The sequence below is a fragment of the Chiloscyllium punctatum genome, chromosome 13 (genome assembly GCF_047496795.1).
Source record: "Chiloscyllium punctatum isolate Juve2018m chromosome 13, sChiPun1.3, whole genome shotgun sequence".
In the NCBI taxonomy this organism is placed as follows: Eukaryota; Metazoa; Chordata; class Chondrichthyes; order Orectolobiformes; family Hemiscylliidae; genus Chiloscyllium; species Chiloscyllium punctatum.
This window is the reverse complement of record NC_092751.1, coordinates 43,734,279-43,760,202: the sequence shown is the minus strand read 5'-3', so window position 1 is coordinate 43,760,202 and position 25,924 is coordinate 43,734,279.

The following is a 25,924-nucleotide window of genomic DNA, read 5'->3' as shown; positions in this document are numbered from 1 at the left end:
TGCTTCTTCATCAGGCGTTTGTCAACGGTTGGAATCTAAAATGGCTTTGTGTGATTTTTAAAATGTATCCACCCCAGTCCAACACCAACACCTCCAAGTCATGGGTACCATCGACACCACGAACGGTCGGTTAAAGTCCAGATGATCTTCCAAAAGATCGCGCATATTGACACACACACCAAGTTTCTGCAGAAAAACACCCACCAGATGAAGGAGCGTGTATCCGAAAGCTAGTGCTTCCAAATAAACCCGCTGGACTCTGTCCTGATATTGTGTAATTTTTAACTTTGTCTACTCAACTCAAACACTGGCACTTCCATATCATAGACAACATCAGTCATGTCCCAGCGCTGTCAGAGAAGACAATCCTGGAATAGCCCAATACATTGCTCATAGGTACGTTTCATTTTCAGAAACCAATGCACTCAATTGATACAGCTCCTATGTATGAAAAGCACAGAAAAGAAATTTTGAGACTCAGTTTTGACAATATTTTGAAACTCTTTGGAAAGTGGAATCAGAGGAGAATGAAAATTAACTGTCCGACTGTGCAGAGAGAGGGAAGGCACTTTTCCCTTCTTTGATGAGCTGGGGTATTGACTGATCTAAGGCATGAAACAGATTCCTGGTAGAGCTGCGCTCTCTGCATCAGGAACAAGAAGTCCTGATCTCCTGAACGGAAATGAAACCCAGGCAACTCAGTTAAAGCGCTGAATACTAACCACTAGACCACCAGGGATGAGGGCAGAAGCCGTTGCACCGTTTCTTCATAACACAGTTTTTGGAATTATGTCACTGCAGATATGTTTCCCCTCAAAAATGATTGAATTATCGAGTGTTTACAGCGCAGAAATGGGTCCCATCATCTCATTTCCCAGCACTTGGTCTGTAACCTTGTGAACTCTGACGTTTCATTTGAATGATAATTTCTCTGGAACGTTTTAATCTCGTAAAACACAATAAATGGGATTAAAGTTTGAGATGGGAACTGAATCCCATTTTTATCCATAGACTGAAGCACGCAGACACATTTCCCCAAGTGTGACACAGGCCTCGGGAGAAAACAAGCAGAAAGTAAGATTTCACCGACTTGTCTGATGTTGTCCCATTTCTGAGTTCAACACCAATGTCTGGTTACAGCAAAGAAAGGAAGCATTCAGCTCCTCCCGTCCCAGTGTTCCTTACCCATTGTTTCCCCATTACTCTGTAGTTTATACTGCCTCACCTCGTTCTTGCTGCCAAACGTGATCACTGCTCACTCCCGCTATTTCCTGTCCTGTCTAACGTTTTGCCTCAAGTTCTTGGAATGAAAAACAGGAATGGCCTATTTCAAGCACTTTTCTAGCTTACAAGGACAGTGTTATCACCACTGAGCAAGCACATTGCCAGCTCAGAGAGAAGGTCTCATCCTTTAGAAACTGAAAGACAAAGATGATTGGATATCCTCAGTATTGTAAACCAAGCAACTAGACTGGAATAGGGCCGAGGGGTTCACGCACAGAAGGATGGGTGAATAGAATGGCGAATCTCATGGTGTCCTGGGTGATGTTGACAGAAATCATCCCTGGTAGTATAGTGATGAGGATTCAGTGATTTCACTGTCATGGCTTGTTAAAGGTTAACGTTTACAGTTATCAATATGAAATACTGCCTGATATTTCGAAGCAGAATGATGTTGTGCAGCAGACAGACTCGTTTCCCTGCATGACCTAATGAGAGAGCTCAGAAGAGCCAGGAGGAGACATGAGAGCCACGAGGAAATATTAGAAGTTGTTGGCGGATAGGGTCAGGGTTAACCCTCAGGCTTTCCATCGGTATGTCAAGAATAAAAGATTGACGAGAGTTAAATGAGGTCCAATCAAGAATAATGGTGGGAAGTTGTGTGTGGAGTCAGAGGAGACATGGGAAACACTAAATAAATATTTTTCGACAGTGTTCACTATATAAAAAGAAAATGTTGACGAGGAAGATACAGAGATACTTGCATCGAGACTCGAAAAGATTGAGGCTCACAAGGAAGAGATATTAGAAATACTGCAGAGTGTGAAAATAGAGAAGTCCTCTTGGCCGGATGGAATCTATCCTAGGATCCTCTGGGAAGCAAAGGAAGAGATTGCCGAGCCTGTGCCATTGATCTAGAAATCATCATTATCTACAGGAGCAGTGCCTGAGGACTGGAGGATTGCAAATGTGGTTCCCTTGTTCAAGAACGGTAGTAGAGACAACCCTGGTAATTACAGACCAGTGAGTCTCACTTCAGTTGTTGGTAAAGCGTTGGAAAAGGTTATAAGAGATAGGATTTATAATCATCTATAAAAGAATAATCTGATCAGGGACAGTCAGCACGGTTTTGTAACGGGTAGGTTGTGCCTAACGAAACTTATGACTTTTTTGACAAAGTGACCAAACAGGTGGATGAGAGGAAGCAGGTTGATGTGCTGTATATGGATTTCAGCAAGGTGTTCGGTAAGGTTCCCCACAGTAGGCTGTTATACAAAATGCTTAGGAATGGGATTGTGGCAGACACAGCAGTTTGAATCAGTAATTAGCTCGCTGAAATACAACCGAGGGTTGCAGTTGATGCAACATGTTCATCCTGGTGTCCAGTTACTAGCGGCATTCCGCAAGGGTCGATATTCGGTCCACTGCTATTCGTCATTTTTATAAATGACCTGGATGAGGGATTAGAAGGGTGGGTTAGTAAATTTGCGGACAGCACTACGGTCGGTGGAGTTGTGGATAGTGACGAAGGATGTAGTAGGTTGCAGAGAAACATAGTGAGGATGCAGAGCTGGGAAGAGAGGTGGCAAATAGATTTTAATGTGGAGGTGATACACTTTGGATGGAGTAATCGGAATGCAAAGTACTGGGCTAACGGTAAGATTCTTGGGAGTGCAGACGAGCAGAGAGATCTCGGTGTCCATGTACACAGATCCCTGAAAGTTGCCACCCAGATTGACAGGGTTGTTAAGAAGGAAAACAGAGTTTTGGCCTTTATTAATAGAGGAATTGAGGTCTGGAATGAGAAGGTTATGCTGCAGCTGTACAAAGATCTGGTACGGCCACATTTGAAGTATTGTGAACAGTCCTGGTCACCGATTTTTCAGAAGGATGCTGACTCTTTGGAAAGGGTGCAGAGGGAATATTCTAGCACGTTGCCTGGTATGGAAGGAATGTATTACGAGGAAAGACTGAGGCCCTTCAGGCTGTTCTCGTTAGAGAGAAGAAGATTGAGAGGTGACTTAATTGAGATATACAAGATAATCAGAGGGTTAGATAGAGTGGACAGGGAGAGTATTTTTCCAAGAATGGGGACGGCAAACACGAGGGGTCATAACTTTAAAGTGAGGGGAGATAGGTATAAGACAGATGTCAGAGGTAGTTTCTTTACTCAGAAAGTAGTTAGGGCATGGAAAGCTTTGCCTGTAACGGTGGTAGATTCGCCAAGATTAAGTGCATTTACATCGTCATTGGAGAGGCATATGGACGTACATGGAATAGTGTCGATGGGATGGGCGTCAGATTAGTATGACAGGGCGGCGCAACATCGAGGGCCGAAGGGCCTGTACTGCGCTGTAATATTCTATGTTCTATATGCTGCAGTTCCACATCAGCAATGTCATCGGCAATTGCCTGACGTTCAATCAGTTTAAAACAAGAACGGAGGGGGAGTCAGGAAAACGGAAGGGGAATAGTGGTTTGTGAGAATTAACTACATGCCTCGTGGAGCCAGGGACAATGTAGATACTGAATATCGGTTTTCCTGTTTACCTTGGTATACTGATCACTACGTATCAATGACCCAATATTGTCTGCCCTTTGTGTGTTGTTCTTTGTACATTTCACCTCGGTTCAGTGCTCCGGGGGACCACACTTTTTTAAATTTGGCACATTTTACTCAGGTCGGTTTTGCAGCTTCATATTAAGGCCAACAATTTTAGGAACAAATAGTCACCCTTCAGACCATCAAGTCGACTCCGCTATTGAATGGTTTCATGTCTGATCTGATAACCTTGACCTGCACATTCTTGCCTTTCGCCATAACGCTTGATGTCTTTGCTGTTTGAAGATCTGCCGATCTCAGCCTGATTACACCTAATGACACTTCCTCAACAGCCTTCTGCTACAAGAAAGTCCACTGATACTGAACTGTCTGAGAGAATAAATGCTTCTTCATCTCTATTTTAATTGTGAGATCGGCATTCTAACACAAAGTTAGAAATCACACAACACCAGGTCATAGTCCAACAGGTTTAATGCAAGCAATAGCGTTTGGAGAGCAACTCCTTCATCAGGTGGCTGTGGAGTACACAGTGGTAAGATACAGAATTTATAGCGAAAGGTTACATTGTAATGTCACTGAAATTATACATTGAAAAATGCCTTGATTGCTTGTTAAGTCTTCCATCTGTTAGAATGACAATATCAGGTTCATTTCTTTCTTATGTAAATCGAAAAACGTTCTTTTAACAGTTATATTCTCAGGTGGACTTTACCAATTAGTGTCAGCACAGATAATATGTTGAAGGGATTAGTCCCTTTGTGCTGCGTCCTTGCCATAATGTTTAGACTGACTCTAATCTAAAAAAAGCAACACGCTGCAGGCAAGAATGTCTTAAGACATGGTACATTGGTGAAGCTGAGCAGAGGCGACCACAACGGAATGGGCGCTGCACATTAATCAACAGACAGGTGTGCCCCTTCTCAGTTGGAGACCACTTCAGTGACCCAGGACATTCGACCGCGGATCTTTGGGTGACAATCTTCCAAGGCGGTCTTCGGAACAGGCAGCAGCTAAAAGTGCCCCCACAGAGACTGATAGCTAAATTCGGTACCCATGGTCATTGGGTTCATGTCACAGTACAGGTGATCCCATTGCCATATCTACAAACAGAGACCCTCCTACACATACACACACACACATCCGTCTGTGGAGTGAAATTGTACTTCCAGAGTTACATTGTACTTTGCTCAAAAACTGCATGAATTCATGTAAGTCTCTGGTAACTCATTTTTATAAATTAGAATCAGTCTAAACATTATGGAACAGACAGCAGCAGAGGGGGGCAAAACACCAGTTGTTAAATTTCACCTGAGAATGAAATTTTAAAATAAAAATGTTTTGCGCTTTGCATATGAAAGAAGTGAAGCTAACATGGTCATTCTAACAGATCGGAGACTTAGCAAACAATCAAGGTATTTTTCAATGTACAATTTCAGTTACATCACACTGTAAACATATGCTATATCACAAATTTTGTGATTTACAACTGTGGACTCCACAATCACCTGATGAATGAGCACTGGTCCGAAAGCTAGTACTTCCAATTAAACCTGTTGGACTATAACCTGGGGTTGTATGATTTTCAAATTTGCATACCCCAGTCCAAAACCGGCATCTCAAAGTCATTTGATACGAGGTGCTCTGGTCACAGAACCAAACTTTCTGCATCCAACTTATTAAATCCTTGAAAATACCTATATGTTTCAATAAGGATCATTTTGTAGTACTGAGTCTCAGCAGGCAAAGGCAACTGATTTCAGCGTTTCTTCCCATTTGATTTCATCTCCTCTATGAAATTCTCACTGACTCTGACAGAACTGCTACCTTTGCTGTTTTGTAATGTCAGGAACTCATGTTCAATTTCAGATTTCCATAAGGAACAACATTTTTTTTTTCCCTGACTGGAAATCAACATTGGGAATTAGCAGTGAGACAGCTGCATTTCAGCACGTTCGCACCAAGGACGACATATGCAATGCTTGGAAATTTTCTTGATGACTTTGTTTTTGCCTGTTTTGTTCAGTTGAAAAATGACAGTTTTTGAGTTTTTAAAACCATGGTGAATGGTCCTTCAGCCTATTGCATCATTATCAGTTATCAAACATCTGGCTTGGAAACACAGTTTTCAGACGTGACTCGTCGCCTGGTGTGTTCTAACATTTCGAGTCTTAGATAAATTGTTATTCAATTTCTTAAGGACTTGAGTGGAACAAGAAATATTTTCTGTGAACTAACAGTTCTGAAAGACAAACTCTTTCTCGGAGCCATTTGTCAGTTTTCCTCATGATGCTGTTGAAAATGTTTCTGCGCTCACATCTGAATTGGTGTACCCTGTTTCTTCCTCAGCTTCCTCCTTCTTTCGATTAAATGGTTTAGACTCCAGTACAGACACAAGGTGCAGGTTGTGGAAGTCACGTGTTTGTACTTTCATTGACACTCTGTCTCGCCGGGAGCTGCAGACCTTCCCCACCCTGATTCAGACAGCACTGTCCCTCCTGTGACATTTCCCATGGAGAATGGAAGGACAGTCATTAATAACCCGCACTTGGAAACGGAGCGACAGTTTTAAAATATATACACTGCCCCAGCCAGGAATTGAGCTCCGAACTCCCGCATAACATACGGTGACACTAACCACTATACTAGCAAGGACAACAGTTTCAAAGGAGACACTTCAGCCCGTTGTGGTTGCATTTGTCAAAAGCAACTGCTTAACGACCATTTAGCCCAAAGCCTTACAGGTATTGGCAGAAAATATTCACATCTGAATATTCCTTCAGGTTATAAGGGTTGCTGCCTCTCTGACCCTTCCAGACAGTGTGTTCCAAATTCCAACACCCGCTGGCCTATACCGCTTTTCCACACATCTACTTTAACCATTCTGTCTCTCTCCTTAAATTTCTGCCCCCCTGTGATCGTTCTTTCCATCGCTGGGAAACGCTTCTTTCAGTCTACCTTATCTATACCTCTCACAAACCCCTCTGCACGGTGACAAACAACCCCACTCTGTCCTGTCTCCCTTCATGACTGAGACTCTTCTGCCCAGACACTATCCGAGTGAATCTCTCCTGCAACTCTCCCAGTGCGATCTCATCCCTGGACAATTCTAGCACTGAGCCGAATGAACATATTTCCATTCTGTGACAGCATCGGGGGTGGCTCTACAGCACTTATTGCCTTCCGGTTTGGAGTCACGTGGACGCCAGACCAGATAAGGACGTCAGTGAAACAGATGGGTTTTTAAGACAACGGATTCTTAATTCTAGGCATTTATTGCATTCACATACTATCATCGTCGTGGTGTGGTGGGAATCGAACCCGTCTCCACTGAATATTAACAATCCAGCGAAAATACCACTAGGCTATCGCAGAAAGCCCTCCTGGGGGATCTTTCCCAATAGAGTCACTTTTCCCCAGTTATTCCCTATGCCCTTTCATTGAGCCTCACACTCCAATAATCTCTGGTCTATGTCAGTAAAAGCTGCGAAAAGAGAATTGATCTCACAGCCACGATATCCAAACGGATCAGGTGATTTGAAGGTGCCAATGAAGAGATTGGGGCATGGTCACCCAGCAACAGTGAGTGCAACAGCACAGACTGGATGGTATCAACGTGAAAGTGTATGTTCGATTGTGCAATGCCTCAGTCAAATGGGATGAGGGACGTAAAAGAGAGCTAGGGAGAGTGTGAGGGAGAGACATCTTCGAGAACTTTTGGGTTTAAATTCTGATATTTGAAACGCAGAACAACAAAATTCGATGGAAAAGAAATCATCACCTCGGAGAATATTATGTTGTAAAAAACGATTGATTTCTTATCGTGTTTCACCAAAAGTAAAGCTTTGAGAGAACGGACCCCTATGGTGTGGATTAGAGCCGAGGTCGCTGCAATCACAACGCAGAATGCGAACTACTAAACGGTTACAGCTTTCCACAGACCACGCTTGCAAACTGATAAAAGTGTGAATACCGAGTGGTTTAAAGTAATAAAAGAGAAATTGGAGGTTATAAGGGTTGCTGCCTCTCTGACCCTAACAGACAGTGTGCTCCAAATTCGAACACCCTCCGGCCTATACCGCTTATCTACACATCGACTTAAAACTTTCTGTCTCTCTCCTTAAATTTCTGGCCCCCTGTGATCGTCCTTCCCATCGATGAGAAACGCTTCTTTCAGTCTACCTTATCTGTACCCCTCACAAACCCCTCTGCACGGTGACAAACAACCCCAGTTTGTCCTGTCTCCCTTCATGACTGAAACTCTTCAGCCTCGACACGATCCGAGTGAATCTCTCCTGCAACTCTCCCAGTGCGATCTCATCCCTGTACAATTCTAGCACTGAGCTGAATGAACATATTTCCATTCTGTAACAGCATCGGGGGTAGCTCTGCAGCTTTTATTGCCTTCCGGTCTGGAGTCACGCCAGACCAGATAAGGACGGCAGTTTCCTTCCCTCAAGGATGTCAGTGAAACAGATGGGTTTTTCAGACAACGTAATCTTAATTCTAGGCATTTATTGCATTCACATACTATCATCATCGTGGTGTGGTGGGAATCCAACCCGTCTCCACAGAACATTACCTGGCTTTGCTGTGTTAACAACCCAGCGATAATCCCACTAGGCTATCGCAGAAAGCCCTCATGGGGGATCTTTTCCAATAGAATCTCTTTTCCCCAGTTATTCCCTATGCCCTTTTATTGAGCCTCACGCTCCAATAATCTCTGGTCCATGTCAGTAAAAGCTGCTAAAAGAGAATTGATCTCACAGCCACGATATCCAAACGGATCGAATGATTTGAAGGTGCCAATGAAGAGATTGGGGCATGGTCGCCCAGCAACAGTGAGTGCAACGGCACAGACTGGATGGTACCAAAATGCAAGTGTATGTTAGATTGTGCAATGTCTCAGTCAAATGGGACGAGGGACGGAAAAGAGAGCTAGGGAGAGTGCGAGGGAGAGACATCTTCGAGAACGTTTGTGTTTAAATCCTGATACATGAAACGCAGAAATATCAGAGAACAAAATTCGATTGGAAACAGATCATCACCTCGGAGAATATTATCTTGTAAAAACGATTAATTTCTGACCGTGTTTCACCAAAAGTAAAACTTTGAGAGAACTGACCGCCATGATGTGGATTCTATCCGAGGTCGCTGCAATCACAACGCAGAATGCGAACTACTAAACGGTTACAGCATTCCACATAGCACGCTTGCAAACTGCAAACAGGATGGTAGCAGAGGAAATGTCAGGAAGAATGTACAATATCAAGACTTAGCGACAGGCATGTGGGAACGCAGAATGAACAGAATCTTTAAATGTAGTGTCCCCAGAGACTGTGGAGATTCCATGAATGAGAGTACAGGAGAATGGGATTAATGAAACTCTCCAAACTCTTGGCAGAGTGCAGAACATTGTTGAAACGTATGCTTCAATAGCATTATATTTGAACATTGGCTACTTCATCACTTTGCCCACACAAGGCAGGACCAATTGCTGCAGGAAATCACACATAATCCGAGTTCCAGACCTGGAATCAGAGAAACTGTGTGAAGCATGCACGAAGATCCAATTGGAAACTGGGATGGAATGACAGGAAAGTGGCGCATGTATTTCCGAGGTTGGGACAGCTCCTCGTCAAAAGCGGGGCGGAAGGGAATACTTGCCCCCATTTATAATATTATGACCATAAACAGTACATGTTGCTGAGACAGCCGATTGGCGCATCTAAAGCGTGTGGAGAGTTTAACTTTGGGGTGGCAAGGTTTGAAATTTCATTTTCCTATTTGGATCAGTGTTTTTGACATTGGCATCTGCTTTTGTTCACATCATCTCAAAATCAGCTTCTTGTTCCCAATAAATACTGCAACCTGGAGAAGGTGGTGTTGTGGTTATATAATAAACGAGTCAACCTTGGGGACTCACACACGGAACTGGTAATGTTAAAGTTCGATGAGTAAAACCTGGAATGGAAGCCTGACCTCAGGAACAGAGAACATGCCTTTAATTTCCTGCAATCCCATTCATGCATGTCGCTTATACAGGGGATTCTACCATCTTTACCCAATCCTGCCTACTTGTGACTCCAGGACCTGAACAACATAGCTGACCCTTAATCCAAGAATGAGGACCGTGTGGGAAAGCAGGCCATTCGGCCCATTCCAGTCGACACCATCCCTCTGAAGCACATCCTATCAGACCCACACTCCATACCTATTCCATTCCCCTTCATTTCCCATGGCTGATCCCAGAAACCTGCACACCTTCAGACTGTGGGAGGAAACTCACACAAGCAAAGAGAGAATGTACAAACTGCACACAGTCACACGAGACTGGGATCCAATCCATATCTTTTGTGCAGCGAGACAGCAGCGAATCTGGAAGAACAACAAATCCTGTCCTGACCAGCGACATCCACACCCAGTGGATATATCACGAAGAATTTTAACACATTCACAACATGGACAACGGGACTTGCGTCTGCATGGACATGATTTGAACCAATCGTTCATCCGGGGTATATACAAGGACAGCGATATCACAGAGAAACCAGGGCAATGCGGGATTCAATTACCTGCTGAAGTGGAAACTCGTCTACTCAGTCAAACTGGGGACAGGCTATTAAATAATCCCGTGTGTGGGAAGGGCTCAATGAGCAGAAGAACCTACAGAGTAACCAGCAAGATTACATAACCCAGAAGGAGATCAATTAAACTGTCAACGCTACTGTTAATCCCAACCAGCTGCCGGTTTCATAGCGCCAAAGTCATAGACTCACGCAGCATGAAAACAGGCCTTTCACTCCAACCAGCTCAGACTGTATATAATGCCAAACTAAACGAGTCGCATCTGACGATTCTTAAAACTGCTGAGGGTTAATAATGCCCTTGTGATATTATTACTGCATTGTTAATATGAATGTCCAGACATACTTCTGTGGACACGGGTTCAAACCCTGGCGTGGCAGATGCTGGAATTTTATTTAAATAAATACCTAGAGTCTAATGATGATATTGAATCAGTTGTTGTAGATCTGATTCACTAATGCCTGATAGGGAAGGAAACTGTCATACCTATCTGGTCTGGCTGGTATGTGACTCCAGATCCATAATATCGTGGTTGATTCTGAACTTCGCTCTGGGCAATAAATTATGTACTAGGCATGAATGAATAGATTTTGTTAATCCCACTGACACTTTCCAACTCATTTATCGAACCAAATATCCTGTAAATATTTTAAATGTACTTTCATTCATCACTGCCTCAGGAAGTGAATTGCACACATAAACCATCCTCTGTTAAAAAAAAGCCTCTCATGTCTTATTTTAAATCCCTGTTTTCACTTTAAACATTTGCCCTCTCGTGATGAAGTCCCCCTCCTTGGAGAAAAGACAGTTACAGTTAACTCGAGCCGAACTCTCAATAATTTATAAATTTCTATCAGGTCGCCTTTCAAACTCCAGTGCTCGAGTGAAAATATTCTCAGCCTATCCAACCTTTCGTTAAAACACAAACCTTCCCCACTAGCCATACGCTGGTATACCTGTTCTAAACCGACTCCAGCTGAATAATTTCCTTGCCATTACTGGGCGACAAGAACTGGACACAGTATTCCAGAAGACGCATCACCCAATGTCCTATTCAAATTTAACTTAACGTAGCAACTCCTACGCTCAAGGGACAGAGCATCGAAGGCAAGATGACATTTTTTTGAACCATTCTGTCTCTATATGAAGCAAACAAAATGAATTATGTACTTGCATCCCTCGCCTCCGTGTTCTACAACACGATGCCACGCCCGATCATTACTTTTATAAGCCCTACTCTTATTTGATGTTGCAAAATGCAATACGTTCCATTTATCCAGATTGAACTTCATGTGACATTTTTCGGCCCAAAGACACAATGGATTAATATCCTTCTGGAATCTTAGATCACCTTCTTTACAGTCTCCAATTCTGCTGTCCTCTGCAAGCTTATGAACCATGGCTTCTATGAGTTCTATTGTTTTCTCATATAGGTCAACGAATTTTAATTATTTGTCGTGGCCATCATTTAGCAGTTTTCAAATCATGTAACAATTAGTTATGTCGTTAACCATGAGGAAGAAAGCCACAGACTGCAGGGAAATTGGAAACAATTGGCAAGAAAATGTGCTGAAAGGAATTCAATCCAGTGAAGTGGGTGATAATAAATTTGGGAAGGAACAATGATAAAAGTGTGACTGTTAACAGTAACAAAAGAGAAATTGGAGTAGGCATTCAGAATGTTTGAAGGTGATTGGACAAGGTATCAAGTGGTCTCGATGGGTTGGAGATACTTTCTGTTCTTGACAGCAGGTGGGAATATAAGAGCAGGGAAATGATGCTGGAACTTTAGCAACGGCCTATTCAAGATCAATGGAGAGGGGAATCAGATGGACGGAAGTGCGTACTGCAGGTGCTGGAAATCAGAATGAAGACTAGAGTGGTGCTGAAGAAGCACAGCACGTCAGGCAGCATCCGAGTTGCAGAAACAAAAAACGTTTCGGGCAAACGCCCTTCATCAGGAATAAAGCTGGGAGCCTCGAGGATGGAGAGATAAACGGGAGGACTGGGTCTGGGAAGAATTTAGCTGAGAGTGCAAGAGGTGGATAGAGATGGGGTTAAAGGTGATAGGTCGGAGAAGAGGGTGGAACGGATAGGTGGAAAGGAAGATAGACAGGTGGGACAGGTCAGTAGGATGGTGCCAAGATAGAAAGTTGGAACTCGGATAAGGTGGCCGTGGGGAGATGAGGAAACTGGTGAAGACCACGGTGATGCCCTAGAGTTGAGGGTCCCGAGGTGGAAGATCTGGCGTCTGGTGGTGAGGGAATGGTGGTGGAGGAGACCCAGGAACTGCATGTTCTTAGGAGAGTCGGGGACGTGGTAATTGATGTTTTTGGTCATGGGGCGTTGGAGTTGAATGTTGTGGGTGCCCTGGAAATGTTCTCTGAAGCGCTCTCCGAGAATGTGTCTGTTGGCGCCAATGTAGAGGAGACCGCATCACGAGCAAGAGATGCAGTAAATGACATGTGTGGAAGTGCACAGGGACATTTGATGGATGTGGAAGGCTCATTGGAGCCTTCGAAGGATGTGAGAGGGAAGATGTGGGTGCAGGTTTTGCAATTCCTGTGGTGGCAGGGGAAGGTGTCGTGAGGGGAGGGTGGGTTTTTGGTGGCGTGGAATTGACTCGGTAGTCGTGGAGGAAACAGTCTTTGTGAAAAGTGGATAGGGGTGGGGAGGGAAATATAAATTCCCCTGTCACTGCAGAAATTGCAAAACCTGCACCCACATCTACCTCCTCACCTCTGACCAAGGCTCTAATGGTGGCTGCCACATCCATCAAAGTTTCTCCTGCACTTCTACACATGCCATTTCTTGTTCCGGTCCTCCCGATGCGGTCTCCTCTAAGTTGGAGAGAGGAGATGTGTCCTCACACAACACTTCAGAGGTTATCTCCAGGATAACCGCAAGAATCAACCCCAGTGCCCCATGGCCAAACATTTCAACTCCCCCTCCCACTCTCCCGAGGACATGCAGGTCCTGGGCATCCTGTATCGCCACTGCCTCACGACCCGATGCCTGGAGGAAGAAAGCCTTATCATCCGCCTCGGGACTCTTCCACCCCATGGCATCAATTTTGACTTCACCCGTTGCCTCATTTCCCCTCCCCTACCTTACCCCAGTTCCCACCTTCCAGCTCAACACCATCCGCCTGACTTGTCCCCCCGTGCATCTTGATTCCCACCTATCCACTCCACCTAATTCTCTGACATATCATGTTCACCCCACACCTGTATCCACTTACAGCACTCTCAGCTACCTTCTCCCCAGCCCCACCCCCTTCCCATTTGTCTCTCCATCCCATGTGCTCCCAGTCTTATTCCTGATGAAGGGCTTTTGCCTGAAACGTCCATTTTTCCTGCTCCTCAGATGCTGCCGGACCTGCTGTACTTCTCCAACACCACTCTAATCACGAGAGGAGTCATTTGATTGAGAAGATTTTCAGATATTTTCTATTGTTGACCACAGACTGTGGATGATAGCAGAACTTTAGCAACCACCAGTTTAGGGAACAGCTAAAGGACTGAGCACAAGTCTGGTCACGGCATAAATCAACATTTTTCTTAAAATTGTAAGATAAAAGATGGAAGGCTGAAGTATGCAACTTTGCCCATCAAGACCGTTTCACCAATGAGTTTCTCACTGATACGATTCAAAGTTAGGGTGTTATGGGCCTTGGAGGGGAACTTGAAAATGGTGGCGTTTCGTTGCATCTTCCAACCTTGTTATATAGTCAGTATAGCTGTTGAGCTTTGAAGGTTGTCAAAATGCCCGAATGACTTACTCCAGTGCATCTTATAGTGGTGCAATCTGCTGCAATTGTGCCTTAGCGGTGAAGGGAAGGAATATTGCAGGTGTTGAAGAGGGTACACTCAAGTGACTGCATTGTCGTGGACGGTGTCCAGTTCCTTAGGTGTTATTGAAGTTATACCCATCTAGGTAAATGGAGAGAGTTACATTCCATGTCTCTTTTGTGACTTGCAAACGATGTAGGATTCACAGAACAATGAGTTGAGTTTATAATCAAAAAATGTCTCAAGAACATGTTATTGTTGTCAAAGTATTTATGTAGCCAGTTTCGATAAGCTTTTCCCCTGAAATAATAGCTCTGTGGACGATTACACGGGGTAATTTGTTTACAGTAAAGTTATTGAATGTCAATGAGATATGATTAAATTCTCGTTTGTCAGAGTGATCATTATTCTATTTCCGCCTTGTGTTGACCAATTTGATTCCATTCGCTGTCTGATTTCAAGTTCCAATTCCCATCTGTGCTTGAAATTTCAACTGTTTCTTCGCATAAATGTCTCCTCCTGCTGTAATAATATGTAAGGATGCTGCAGGGGACAGCAGAGATTAATGAACATGTTGTCAACACTGGAGAAAATGGAGCTTCGTGGAATGATTGGTTAGGCTGGGATTATTCTCCTTGAAACAAAGGAGATGGAGGGGAGCTCTATAATCACATAATAACATTTATAAACGTTCAATATTCATGGGATCTTGACAAGGTAGTTACGGGCAGGTGGCTCACCCTCTGGTATGAGGAGAGCACCAGAGGACATGAACTCAGAATTAGATATTACCTAATTCAAAAATGTGGAGTAATTTTTTTGCTCAGGGGCCAGTGAATCGGTGGAACTCCTTGCCGAAATTGTTATTGAGGCTGAGGTGTTGTGTATTTTCAAACTATGCCAGACAGATATTTAACCAGAAAGATGATGAAGCTTTGTCGTGGCAATGCTGGAGAATGGAGTTGAGGATTATCAGATCAGCCATGAGTTCGTTGAATGGTGGAGCAGACTCGATGGGCTGAATGGCCGACTTCCAATCCTACATCATTTGGTCTAACGTCTTATTTTATTGATACCTTTAGAATTCTGAGGGGATGGAATGAATGATAGAAAAGGTTTCTCAAACTGATCAGACAGATCTGGAGCTAATCTCATAAGGTCATGAACAGGAAATGTGCTGTGGCCTGGACACAACAAATGACACTGGACACACCGCAGATGGGTATGTGCAGAAGTTGTGATTGCTAAAGAAAATTGGTGGATATAATATTGTTGCCAACTTGGTGACCACGCTGGATGCTGGATCATGGTATGATTCACACAGCAAAAATTTGTGAAAGAATGAAAGATTCGTTTCATTGGAAAAGTTTTCTGCGGTTCCAATTCAATTGACTGTTTAAAATACTGATCAGAACTTTGTGTGGAGCATTACATTAAAATTCACAATCCCACTGGATAAACTATTGCACCCGATCTCTTCTTTTTTGTTCCCCTTTCATTCGATGTAAATTCATAGAAAGTCAAGATGAAATGAAAGGAGGAAGGAAACGTTTGCACTCCTTTTCATTATCCAAACGTAACTTACAACAGAATCAAATTGCTTTACTTCGACTTTGATGAGATATCGATTTATCACAAATCTCCGTTGCAATGAAGGGCAAGAGCAAGATTCTCCACCCAAAGTATCCTAAAGATGCGAGGCACAAAGGAAAACAAGAGCTGCTTATGATGGATATAACAGCCAGAGAAGGATTCAACTCCACACATGAGCAATGGAAGAGCAACCTGTCGCCTGAACCCCTAGGAGACTTCAGCCCATTGCAAAGGGGCTCACATGTGACCCCGTCAAGATCACATTTGGTGCACCGAGGGGATAAGAAATTCCCTGAGCCGAATCGAATCCACACCATTATGTTTCTGCTTTCAGTGGAATAATAATACCAGCAAAATACAAGCAATTGACCTCGTCCATGGAAGGAATACCTTGTCCTTGATTTATTTCGAGTCGGAACTGTCTCAGAATGAACCAGCAAACATGAAATTCCCGTCACATTCACACGCACATTTAATCTTGACGCATAATTTCTTCAGATAGTTTCTCTCTCACGTGAAGAAGTATATACGGAGAGAGAAGTGAAGGTGATGGTTTAGCTCGATGGTCTTTCTCATATGGCTGAACCTGAACTGGGTAAAATTCCCGGAAATGCAGTTTTGTTCGTTTCATTTTATTAATTTTGCTGTAACTTCACTCTGTTCATTCCAATGATCGGAAGTGAATTGGATTTATATGATTGGAACGTTTAATGTTGTGTTCAATTTTGCTCCGAATTTATTTCAGCTTAAAGAAAATACTGATGAGAAAAACAGAAGGTTGAACTACAAAACAAGATGCCAGTTTTGATGCTCAGTTACTTTGGCTGATTTCAGTGGGTAGCAAATGAATCCAATATCATGGCGATCGTCCTCCCATCTTTAAGGCATGGGATTAAAGCAGGAAATGGGTCTCCAAGAGACGGGTCACTTCCTACTCATTATGGAATAGCTGTCCTTGACAATATCAAAAATCTGCTCTGTTCCATTTATAATGCTTCATGTGGTATATTAATATAAATCTTTCAAAACTGAGTTTTTTTTTGCTGAATCTTACTCAGCTGCATTCGCTTCCGATATTTATTTGCATCTGAAGTCGTCCAAATAAGACATTGTTTCCTCACACCTTCTACCCCCTACACCCTCCTTTACACTTTTACCTGGCCACAGGCTGTCTCTCTCCTGGTGAAACTCACTGCTTCTGTGTCTCTAAATGTGCTTTTCCAAATATTTTGGAAACGGATTGTCTGAGTGACAGAAATTCTGCTCCCATCATTTATTAGTCCTACTTCGATGGTTTTAAAATCTTGACTTTCAGAAATTTATGAACTTGAAAGAGTGAATTTACCACATATTTACTGACTCCAAACCTCATATACTCCGGAAAACTTCCATTCGGTTTTCCTTGGTTCAGTGTCAAATTTTCCAACACACAAATAAATAAAATTCCATCCCCACTAAACGCCGTCAGCATCGTCTCCAATGTCTGAGCAGCCCAGTAAACGCTGGCAGTGTCCTCTCTGATAGAGTCACATATTCCCTACAAGGCAGGAAGTACAGTTCAGACAATCAAGTCTGTAGGGAGACTCTGAACAGCATCTCAACCAGACATAGCTCCCATCTCAATCCCTCCAGGCCTCTGGCTTGTGATTACAAATAAACCTGCTGGAATAAAACCTGGCATCGTGTGACTGCTGACCTTATCACTGCGTTACCCATGGCTAATTCACTTAACTGACTGAATTCACTCCCTGGACACATGAGCGCAATTTAACATGGCCAATCCAACTAACCTACAGACTTAAGAGCAGTGAGAACCACTGAGCAAATGTACCATCACATTGAACACTATTTGAATCATGTGTAATGGCTTTACACACTGGTAACTCCACCTCGTGAAAGCAAGCCGCGCCCACCAACTCGAATTCAATGCATCCAAACGCGGTTCTATGCTGGACAACCTCATTGTACACAAAGCTGCTGGAAATGTTTCTGCACGCAGATCTGAATGGGTTTACTTTGTTTTCTTCCTCAGATTCCCGATTTTAATAAACATATCAGTCAGGAACAACTCTATATAATGGTTTTCATTACAACACAAACACAATGTGCAGTTTGCAGAAGTTACGTGTTTGCACTTTCATGACACTCGATCTCTCCAGGAGCTGCAGTCCTTCCCCAGCTGATTCAGACAGCACTGTCCCTGCTGTGACATGTCCCATCGAGAATGGAAGGCCAGGCATTAATAACCTTCACTGGGGAACAGAGCGACAGGTTTAAAACCTTTACGATGCCCCCAGCGGAGTATTGAGCCCTGTGACAGGCGGGGACACTAACCACGATACAGTGGAGGATGACAACATCGAAGGAGGCCCTTCAGCCTGTTGTGGCAGCACTTGTCAAACACAACTGCTTAACGACCTGAATCAAGTTTTCCATCGTTTAGCCCATAATTTTACATGTTTTGGCATCACAATTTAACATCTGGATTTTCTTTCAGGTTAGAATGATTTCTGCCTCTCTGACCCTTTCCGCAAATCTACTCAAACCTTTCTGCCTTTTCCCGAAATCTTTTGGCCCCAGTGTTCGATCCCTCCATCAATAACAAAAGCTTCTTTCAGTCTATCCTATCCATATCCCTCAATATTTAGTACATCTCAGTCATGTCTGCTCCAATCTCCTCTGCTCGGCGAGAAACAGCCCCAGTCTGTCCAATCTCTCCTCACAACTGAAACTCTTCAGCCCAGACAATATCCCAGTGAATCTCTACTGCAACGTTCCCAGTGCGATCACATCCATGCAGTACTCTGAATTGCAGAACTGCACACAGTAATCTAGCTAGGGCCGAATGAACTTTTTTTCTATTCTGTTACAGTATGAGGGCGTCGCTGACTCGGCAGTATTGATTGGTATCCCTAATTGCACAGCGGATAGTTGAAACTCAACCATATTGTAGTGAGTCTGGAGTGACATGGAGGCCCGAGCAGGTAAGAATGGCTGTTACATTCCTTAAATGACGTCAGATGTTTTTTTTCAACAATTGAACATGGATATATAGGAGTTGTTAGATCGTAATTCCAGATATTTATTGAATCCCAATTCTACCACCTAGCATGGTCAGAGTCAAACCCAGGTGCCTGGTGTCTGAATTAACAGTTCAATGTTCAGTGGTAATAGCGCTCGGCCATTGCAGAAAAGCAGTGAAACTGATCTTATCCAATAAAGTCGCTTTTCCCCGATACTGTCCCGTGCCATTTTCCTGAGCTTGACCACCACCCCCCCCCCCCCCGTCCGAATTATCTCGGGTCCATATCAGTAAAAGCTGCTCCATGAGTATTGATCTCACAACAGCGGTAAACAAATGGATCAAATGGTCTGCAGGTCCCCATGGTGGGGTTGGAGCACGTTCACCCAGCAACAGTGACCCCAGCCACACAGACTGATCGGTATCAATGTGAGAGTCTGTATTAGACTTTACAATGCCTTAGTGAAATGGGAAAAGACTCCGCAAACACATGATGAAAGAGCGGCCCTCTGAAAGCTAGTGCTTCAATTAAACCTGTAAGACCATAACCTGGTGTTGGGTCATTTATATCTTCGTACTCCATAGTCCAACAACGCCATCTCCAAATTAATGAAATGGGGGTTATGGGATGGAAAGTTCGGTTAGTGATCGTAGGAGGGAAGAAATCTCTGAGAACGGGTGGATTTGAATTCTGACATATGAAACACAGAGATGTGAGCGAGCAGAGCTTGAAGGAAAAAAAATCACCTTGGAGAAAATCAAAACTTTAAAACAACTGATTCCTTTCTGTTTCACAAAAGACTGGGTCATATAGAGCAATTACTGCCATGACTCTGATTCGAACCGAGTTTGCTGCGGCCACAATGCAGAGTACTAACCACTATACGATCACGGCAGCCCACTAACACGCACTAAGCGCTCGCAATAAGTACAGTATCATAAGGAATGTTAGGCAGAGCAGCAAATGCACAATATCAGTGCTTAGCGAAAAGTAGCTGATATGTGGGAACTAAGAATGATCTGACCATTTAACATCGGTTCCCCCAGTGGCTGTGTTGATTCCATCATTGATGTGTTGAGGGCTGAGATAAATACATTTCTCCAAAACATCAAAGACTCCGCGGACAGTGCAGCTTTTATAACCTGCACATCCACCAATATCATTTATTATATCCGTTGCTCCCGGTGCAGTCTCCTGTACATTGGGGAGACTGGGCGCCTCCAAGCAGAGCGCTTTAGGGAACATCTCCGGAAAACCCACACCAATCAACCACGCAGCCCTGTGGCCCAACATTTCAACTCTCCCTCCCACTCTGCCGAGGACATGGAGGTCCTGGGCCTCCTTCACTGCAGCTCCCTCACCACCAGACACCTGGAGGAAGAACGCCTCATCTTCCACCACGGAACACTTCAACACCAGGGCATCAATCTGGACTTCAACAGTTTCCTCATTTCCCCTTCCCCCACCTCACCCGATTTCTAAACTTTCAGCTCAGCACTGTCCCCATGACTTGTCCTACCTGCCTATCTTCTATTCCACCTATCCATTCCACCCTCCCCACCCCGACCAATCACCTTCATCCCCTCCCCCATTTTACTATTGTACGCTATGCTACTTTCTACCCACCCCCACCCTCCTCTCACTTATCTCTCCACCCTTCAGACTCTCTGCCTGTATTCTTGACGAAGAGCTTTTGCCCGAAACGTCGATTTTACTGTTCCTCGGATACTGCCTGAACTGCTGTGCTCTCCCAGCACCACTAATCCAGAATCTGGTTTCCAGCATCTGCAGTCATTGTTGTTACCAAGCTTTTGTTGAAATATATACTTCAATAGCAATGCAGTTTACCATCGGTTACTTCACGAGTTTCCCCACACAAGGCAGTAACCACTGCTGCCACATGGTCCCTGTTCCTCGCCCCAGAATCAGAGGAACTGAGTGGCGCAGTCGCGAATAACCAACTTGAAATCAAGATGGGAATGAAGTTGCAGAGAGACTCGATGGCGCAAGTGACTCAACCGGAGAATGCATGGTGTTTCTATGATGGTTGAGAGTCGCAAGCAATTCCGAGGTTGGGAGTGCTTCTGGTCAAAGGCGGGGCAGAAGGGAAAATTTGTTCCCGTTTATAATAACAGCAATCTACGGTGCATCTTGCTGAGACAGCTGAGTGCCACAACTGGAGCGTGGGCAGCTGGTTTGAAGTTTAATTTTGCTTCACTATCACCCAGTTCCCTGGAATGAATTGCTTTCACCATTTTATTTCCAATTGTTTAATATCTCCCAGCAGTCTGCGGCTTTCTTCCTCATGGTTAATTGCATGACGAACTGTTGTGTGATCTGCACACTGCTAAATCACGGCAACTACAAGTAAATATAAATCATTGATCTATATGAGAAAACAGTGGAACTCACTGCAGGCATGCTGCTTAGGTTTGCAGGCGATACCAGTATTGTAGACAGTGAGGAAGATTATCAAAGTTTCGAAAGGATCTTAATCCAATGAGTCGTTGTACTGAAAAATGCAACATGGAGTTCAATCTGGATAAATGAAAGGTATTACATTTTGGTACAACAATACGTGTGGCTTTGCGTATGTTGGAGAACAGGGAAGCTCGGTGTGCAGGTACATAATTCCTTGTAATTTGCATTACCAACAGACAAGATGATTCAAAGGCATTTCACATACTTCCCTTCATTGCTCATTCCTTTGTGTATAGTAGTTGGGACGTTATGTTGAAGTTTTGCAGGACATTGATGAGGCCTCCTCTCGAATATTATGTCCAGTTCTGGTCGCCCAGTTGTGGGAATGATATTATTCAGCTGGAATAGGTTCACAAAACGTTTGTTGCCTGTGGAAGGTTTGAGTTATAATGAAAGGCTGGATAGGCTGAGACTATTTTCAGATACGAGTTTGGGGTACTGGATATTGGGGTACTTGAGGAGCAGGAGAATCGACGTTTCGGGGAAAAGCCTGATGAACGACACTTGCGTGAAAAAAAACATTGATTCTCCTGCTCCCCGGATGCTGCCTTACCTGATGTGCTTTCCCAGCACAACACTCTCGACTCTGATCTCTCATCTGCAGTTCTCACTTTCTCCTAGTTGAGACTGTTTTCACTCGTGGTTAGGGGTTTGTACGGTGACCTGACAGAAGTTTATGAATTATTGAGAGGCAAGTTACAGTTAACGATAGCGGCCTTTTCCCAGGAGGGGGATTGCAAGACGAGAGGGCATATGTTTAAGATGAAAAGAGAGAGTTTTTTTTTAAAAAGACATGTTTAGATACCGTATTTTACGTGTGTAATTAACTTGCTGAGGAAGTGATGGATGAGGGTATGTTTGCAACATTTAATGGACAATTGATTCCAAACATGAATGGGAAAGTGGGATTTTTAAAATAAGTTTATTCATGCCTAGTACATCAGTTATTTCCCAGAGGGCATTTAAGAGTCAACCACGGTATTATCCATCTGGAGTCTCCTGTGGGACAGAGCAGATGAATAGGGCAGTTTGCTTCCCGAACTGGCATGAGTGAATCAGATGGGATTTTCCACACAACTGATTCAGGTCATCAAGAAACTCTTCAATTCCAGGTGCTTGTTGAATTCAAACTCCACCATCTGTTATGCCAGGACCTGAACTCTTTGTCCCCAAAATATTACCTGGGTTTTGGATTAACAACACATTAATAAAACAACAAGGGCATTATCACCACTCAGCGGGTACAGGAGGAGGCAGACGGGAATGGGTGAGTTTGGCAGTATGTTCAGCATGGATCGGTTGGACTGACAGTCCTGTTTTCATGTTGTCTGACTCTGACTAAAGCTATGGAGCAGTAAACTGGTTGGGATTAAAGGCGCATTGACATCATAATCGATCTCCCGATGGGATATGTAATCCTGCTGGAGTCTCCGGAGGTTATTTTGCTCAGTGATCCCTTCCCACACACGGGACTGGTGAACGGTCTCGCTCCAGTGTTACTGATTAAATGAGATTCCATCGCTGTGGTTAATTGAATCTTTTCCAGAAGTTCCTATATTGCCCTACTTTCTCTGTGGTATCTGTGTCCTTTTTTCTACACAGGGTGAACGATCCTTTCAAATTGTGTCCACACAGATACAAATCCTGTTTTCCATGTTGAGAATTTGTTTTCATTCTTCCTCATTCACCCACGGGGTGTGAGTATGACTGGTCAGGACAACATTTATTCTTCGCCCCTCGTTCGTTTCTGTCTGGCTACACCACAAACCCGGGTGTGATCCCAGCCTCGGGTGTCTGTCTGTGGGCAGTCCACAAATTCTCTGTGTGTATGCGTTTTTAAGGGCTCAACACGCTCCACTGGTGCCACTCAGCTGTCTTAGAAAGATGCACCGGAAATCGCTATGATAGTATAAACGGGGACAACCATTCCCTTGAGCAGGAGCACACTCAACCGAGGAATTTCTTGCGCCTCTATACCATCGCAGAAGGACGCACGCTCACCAATTGCATCACTGGAGACGGAGAGTAACTCCACGCACTCATTCTCATCCCGATTTCCGGTTGGATCTGGGCGGCTGTGCCGATGTTATGCTAAACTCCTATTGTAGCATACATTTCAACAATATCCTGTACTGTCCCCCAAGTCTTTGATGCTTGTCGAAATCTATTAATCTCAGTTTTCAACATTCTCTTACAAGGGATCTCTACAGCTCTGAGGAAACCGAACTGAAAGATTCAGCTCATTCACAGTTCCCACATATATATCACTGTTCGCTGAGTACTGATATTGGGCATTTGCTGTTCTTCCGAACATTTCCTCTGCTAGTATACTTATTGCTGCTTGCAAGCATCCTGTTCTGTTGTTACTGTGATCGTGGTTGTCGGTATTTTGCATTGTGACCACAGCAACCTCGATTTGAAACCAAATCACGGCACTTAGTATTCTCTCCATTGTCCTTTTTGTGACACATGCTCAGAAATTAATTGTTTTACCTTCAAATTCCGCTCTCTCACATCTCTGCGTTTCATATATCAGGATTCAAACACACCCGTTGTCAGAGATTCCGGTCCTTCCCACGATCATTTAACCTCCTTTCCGTCCCTCCTCCCATTTCTCTGAGGCAATGCCCAATCTATCACTCTCTTTCACATTCATACTGTTCTGTCTGTGCTGCTGCTGCGGTCACTGTTATTGGGTGAACCTGCCCCAATCCCACCATCGGGGCCTTCAAACAAATCGATCCATTTGGATACCGCGGTTGTGAAATCAATCCCCATGTAGCAGCTTTTACTGACATAGGCCAGAGACAATTGGAGCGTCAGGCTCATGGAAAATACCCAGGGCAGTTTTGGTGAAAAGACATTTTGTTGGAAAAGATCAGCTTTTATGGCTTTCCGCGTTGGTCTTGTGATAATTTCATAGGACCGATAATCCAGAGACCGAGGTAATTGTCTGGGTACCGGGGCTTGAATCCCACTATGCCATGATCGTCAAATTTGGATTCAAAACATATCTGCAAGGAAGAATCTAATGACTACTATATATCCATTGACAATTATTGAAAAAAAATCTATTTCACTGATGTCATTTCGGGATGGAATTTGCTATCCTTACTTGGTCTGGGCTGCATGTGACTTCAGACTCACAGCAATATGGTTGAGTATCAACTGCCCTCTGGGCAATGTGGAATGGGTAATAAAAACTGCTCAGCCAGAATCGCCCTCATACTAATCCAGAAATTTTAAAACAAATACTCATTAGGATCAAGCAAGAGCGTTGTGTGCAGCTTTGCAAGTCACATTATAGTAGGGATGTGATCACACTGAGAAAGTTGCAGGAGTTATTTACCGGGATATTGTTTGGGCTGAAGAGTTTCAGTTGTGAAGAAAGACAGGACAGAGTGGAGTGTTTGTCTCAGTGCAAAGGAGATGGAAACAAGACATGATTGAGTTAGGGCATGGACAGGGTTGACTGAACGAGTTTCCCGTTGATGGAGGGATCGATCAGCAGGGGCCAGAGACTTAAGGAGAAAGACAGAAAGGTTTTTGAAGATGTGAGAAAAAGCTTTATCAGCCAGCGGGTGGTTGGAATTTGGAATACACTGTCTGCATTTTCCAGAGTGGCAGAAACACTTACAACCTGAATAAATATTCAGATGTGAGCTTGTGATGCCAAGACATATAAGGCTGAGGGGTAAGCATTCTGAAATGGGATTCAGTTCATTAGGCAGTTGTTTTTGACAAGTGTGGCCACATTGGGTTGAAGGGCCTCCTTTGACATTCTTGTTCTCTGTAGTATAATGGTTAGTGTCCCCGCCAGTCACAGGGCTCAATTTTCCGCTGGGGACAGTATAAGCGTTTTAAAACTGTCACTCCATTCCCAAGTGCGAGTATTGCTACCTGTCCTTCCATTCTCGATGGGGCATATCACACGAAGGACAGTGCTGCCTGAATCAGTGTGGGAAAGGGCTGCAGCTCTCAGGGAGGCAGAGTATCAGTGAACGGCCAAACACGTGACTTCTGCAAACTTCACCTTGTGACTGTGTTGGAATGAATAGCATTTGACAGACTTGTTCCGGATTGAAGGATTTACTAGAAACAGGAAGCTGAGGAAGAAACAACATAAACGCATTCAAGTATGAGTGCAGAAACATTTCCCACAGCACGAATAAAATTGTAAAAGACAGAGTAGCGTTTCGATACATTGAATTTGGGTTCATTTGTTTTGATCAGTTTTACCAGGTTATAAAACCATGAAAAAATGATACAGCACTTGCTCAGTTGATGGAACATTGTTTCAGTAATTCGCACTGCTGTTCAGAGGGAGGGTTAGGTTGATTTGCAAAGTTAAATTTCCCTTTCGTGTCCAGGGAGTGAATTTAGTAAGTTAGGTGAATTAGCCATGGGTAACGCGGGGATAAGGTCAGAAGTCACAGGACGTTAGGTTATACTCCAACAGGTTTATTTGAAATCAAAAGGGGGAGGGATTCCCCTTCTTCAGGTGAAGTATAAGGAAATGGGAAGGGGAACTAGGTCTGAGTGAGATGCTCTTCAGAGAGTCAACACCGGTTCGATTGACTGAAATGCTCTTTCTGCACTGTAGGATTCTGTGATTCTATGAATTGATAATGACGGTGTTTACTGGGGCGTAAAGCCATTAGAGAAGA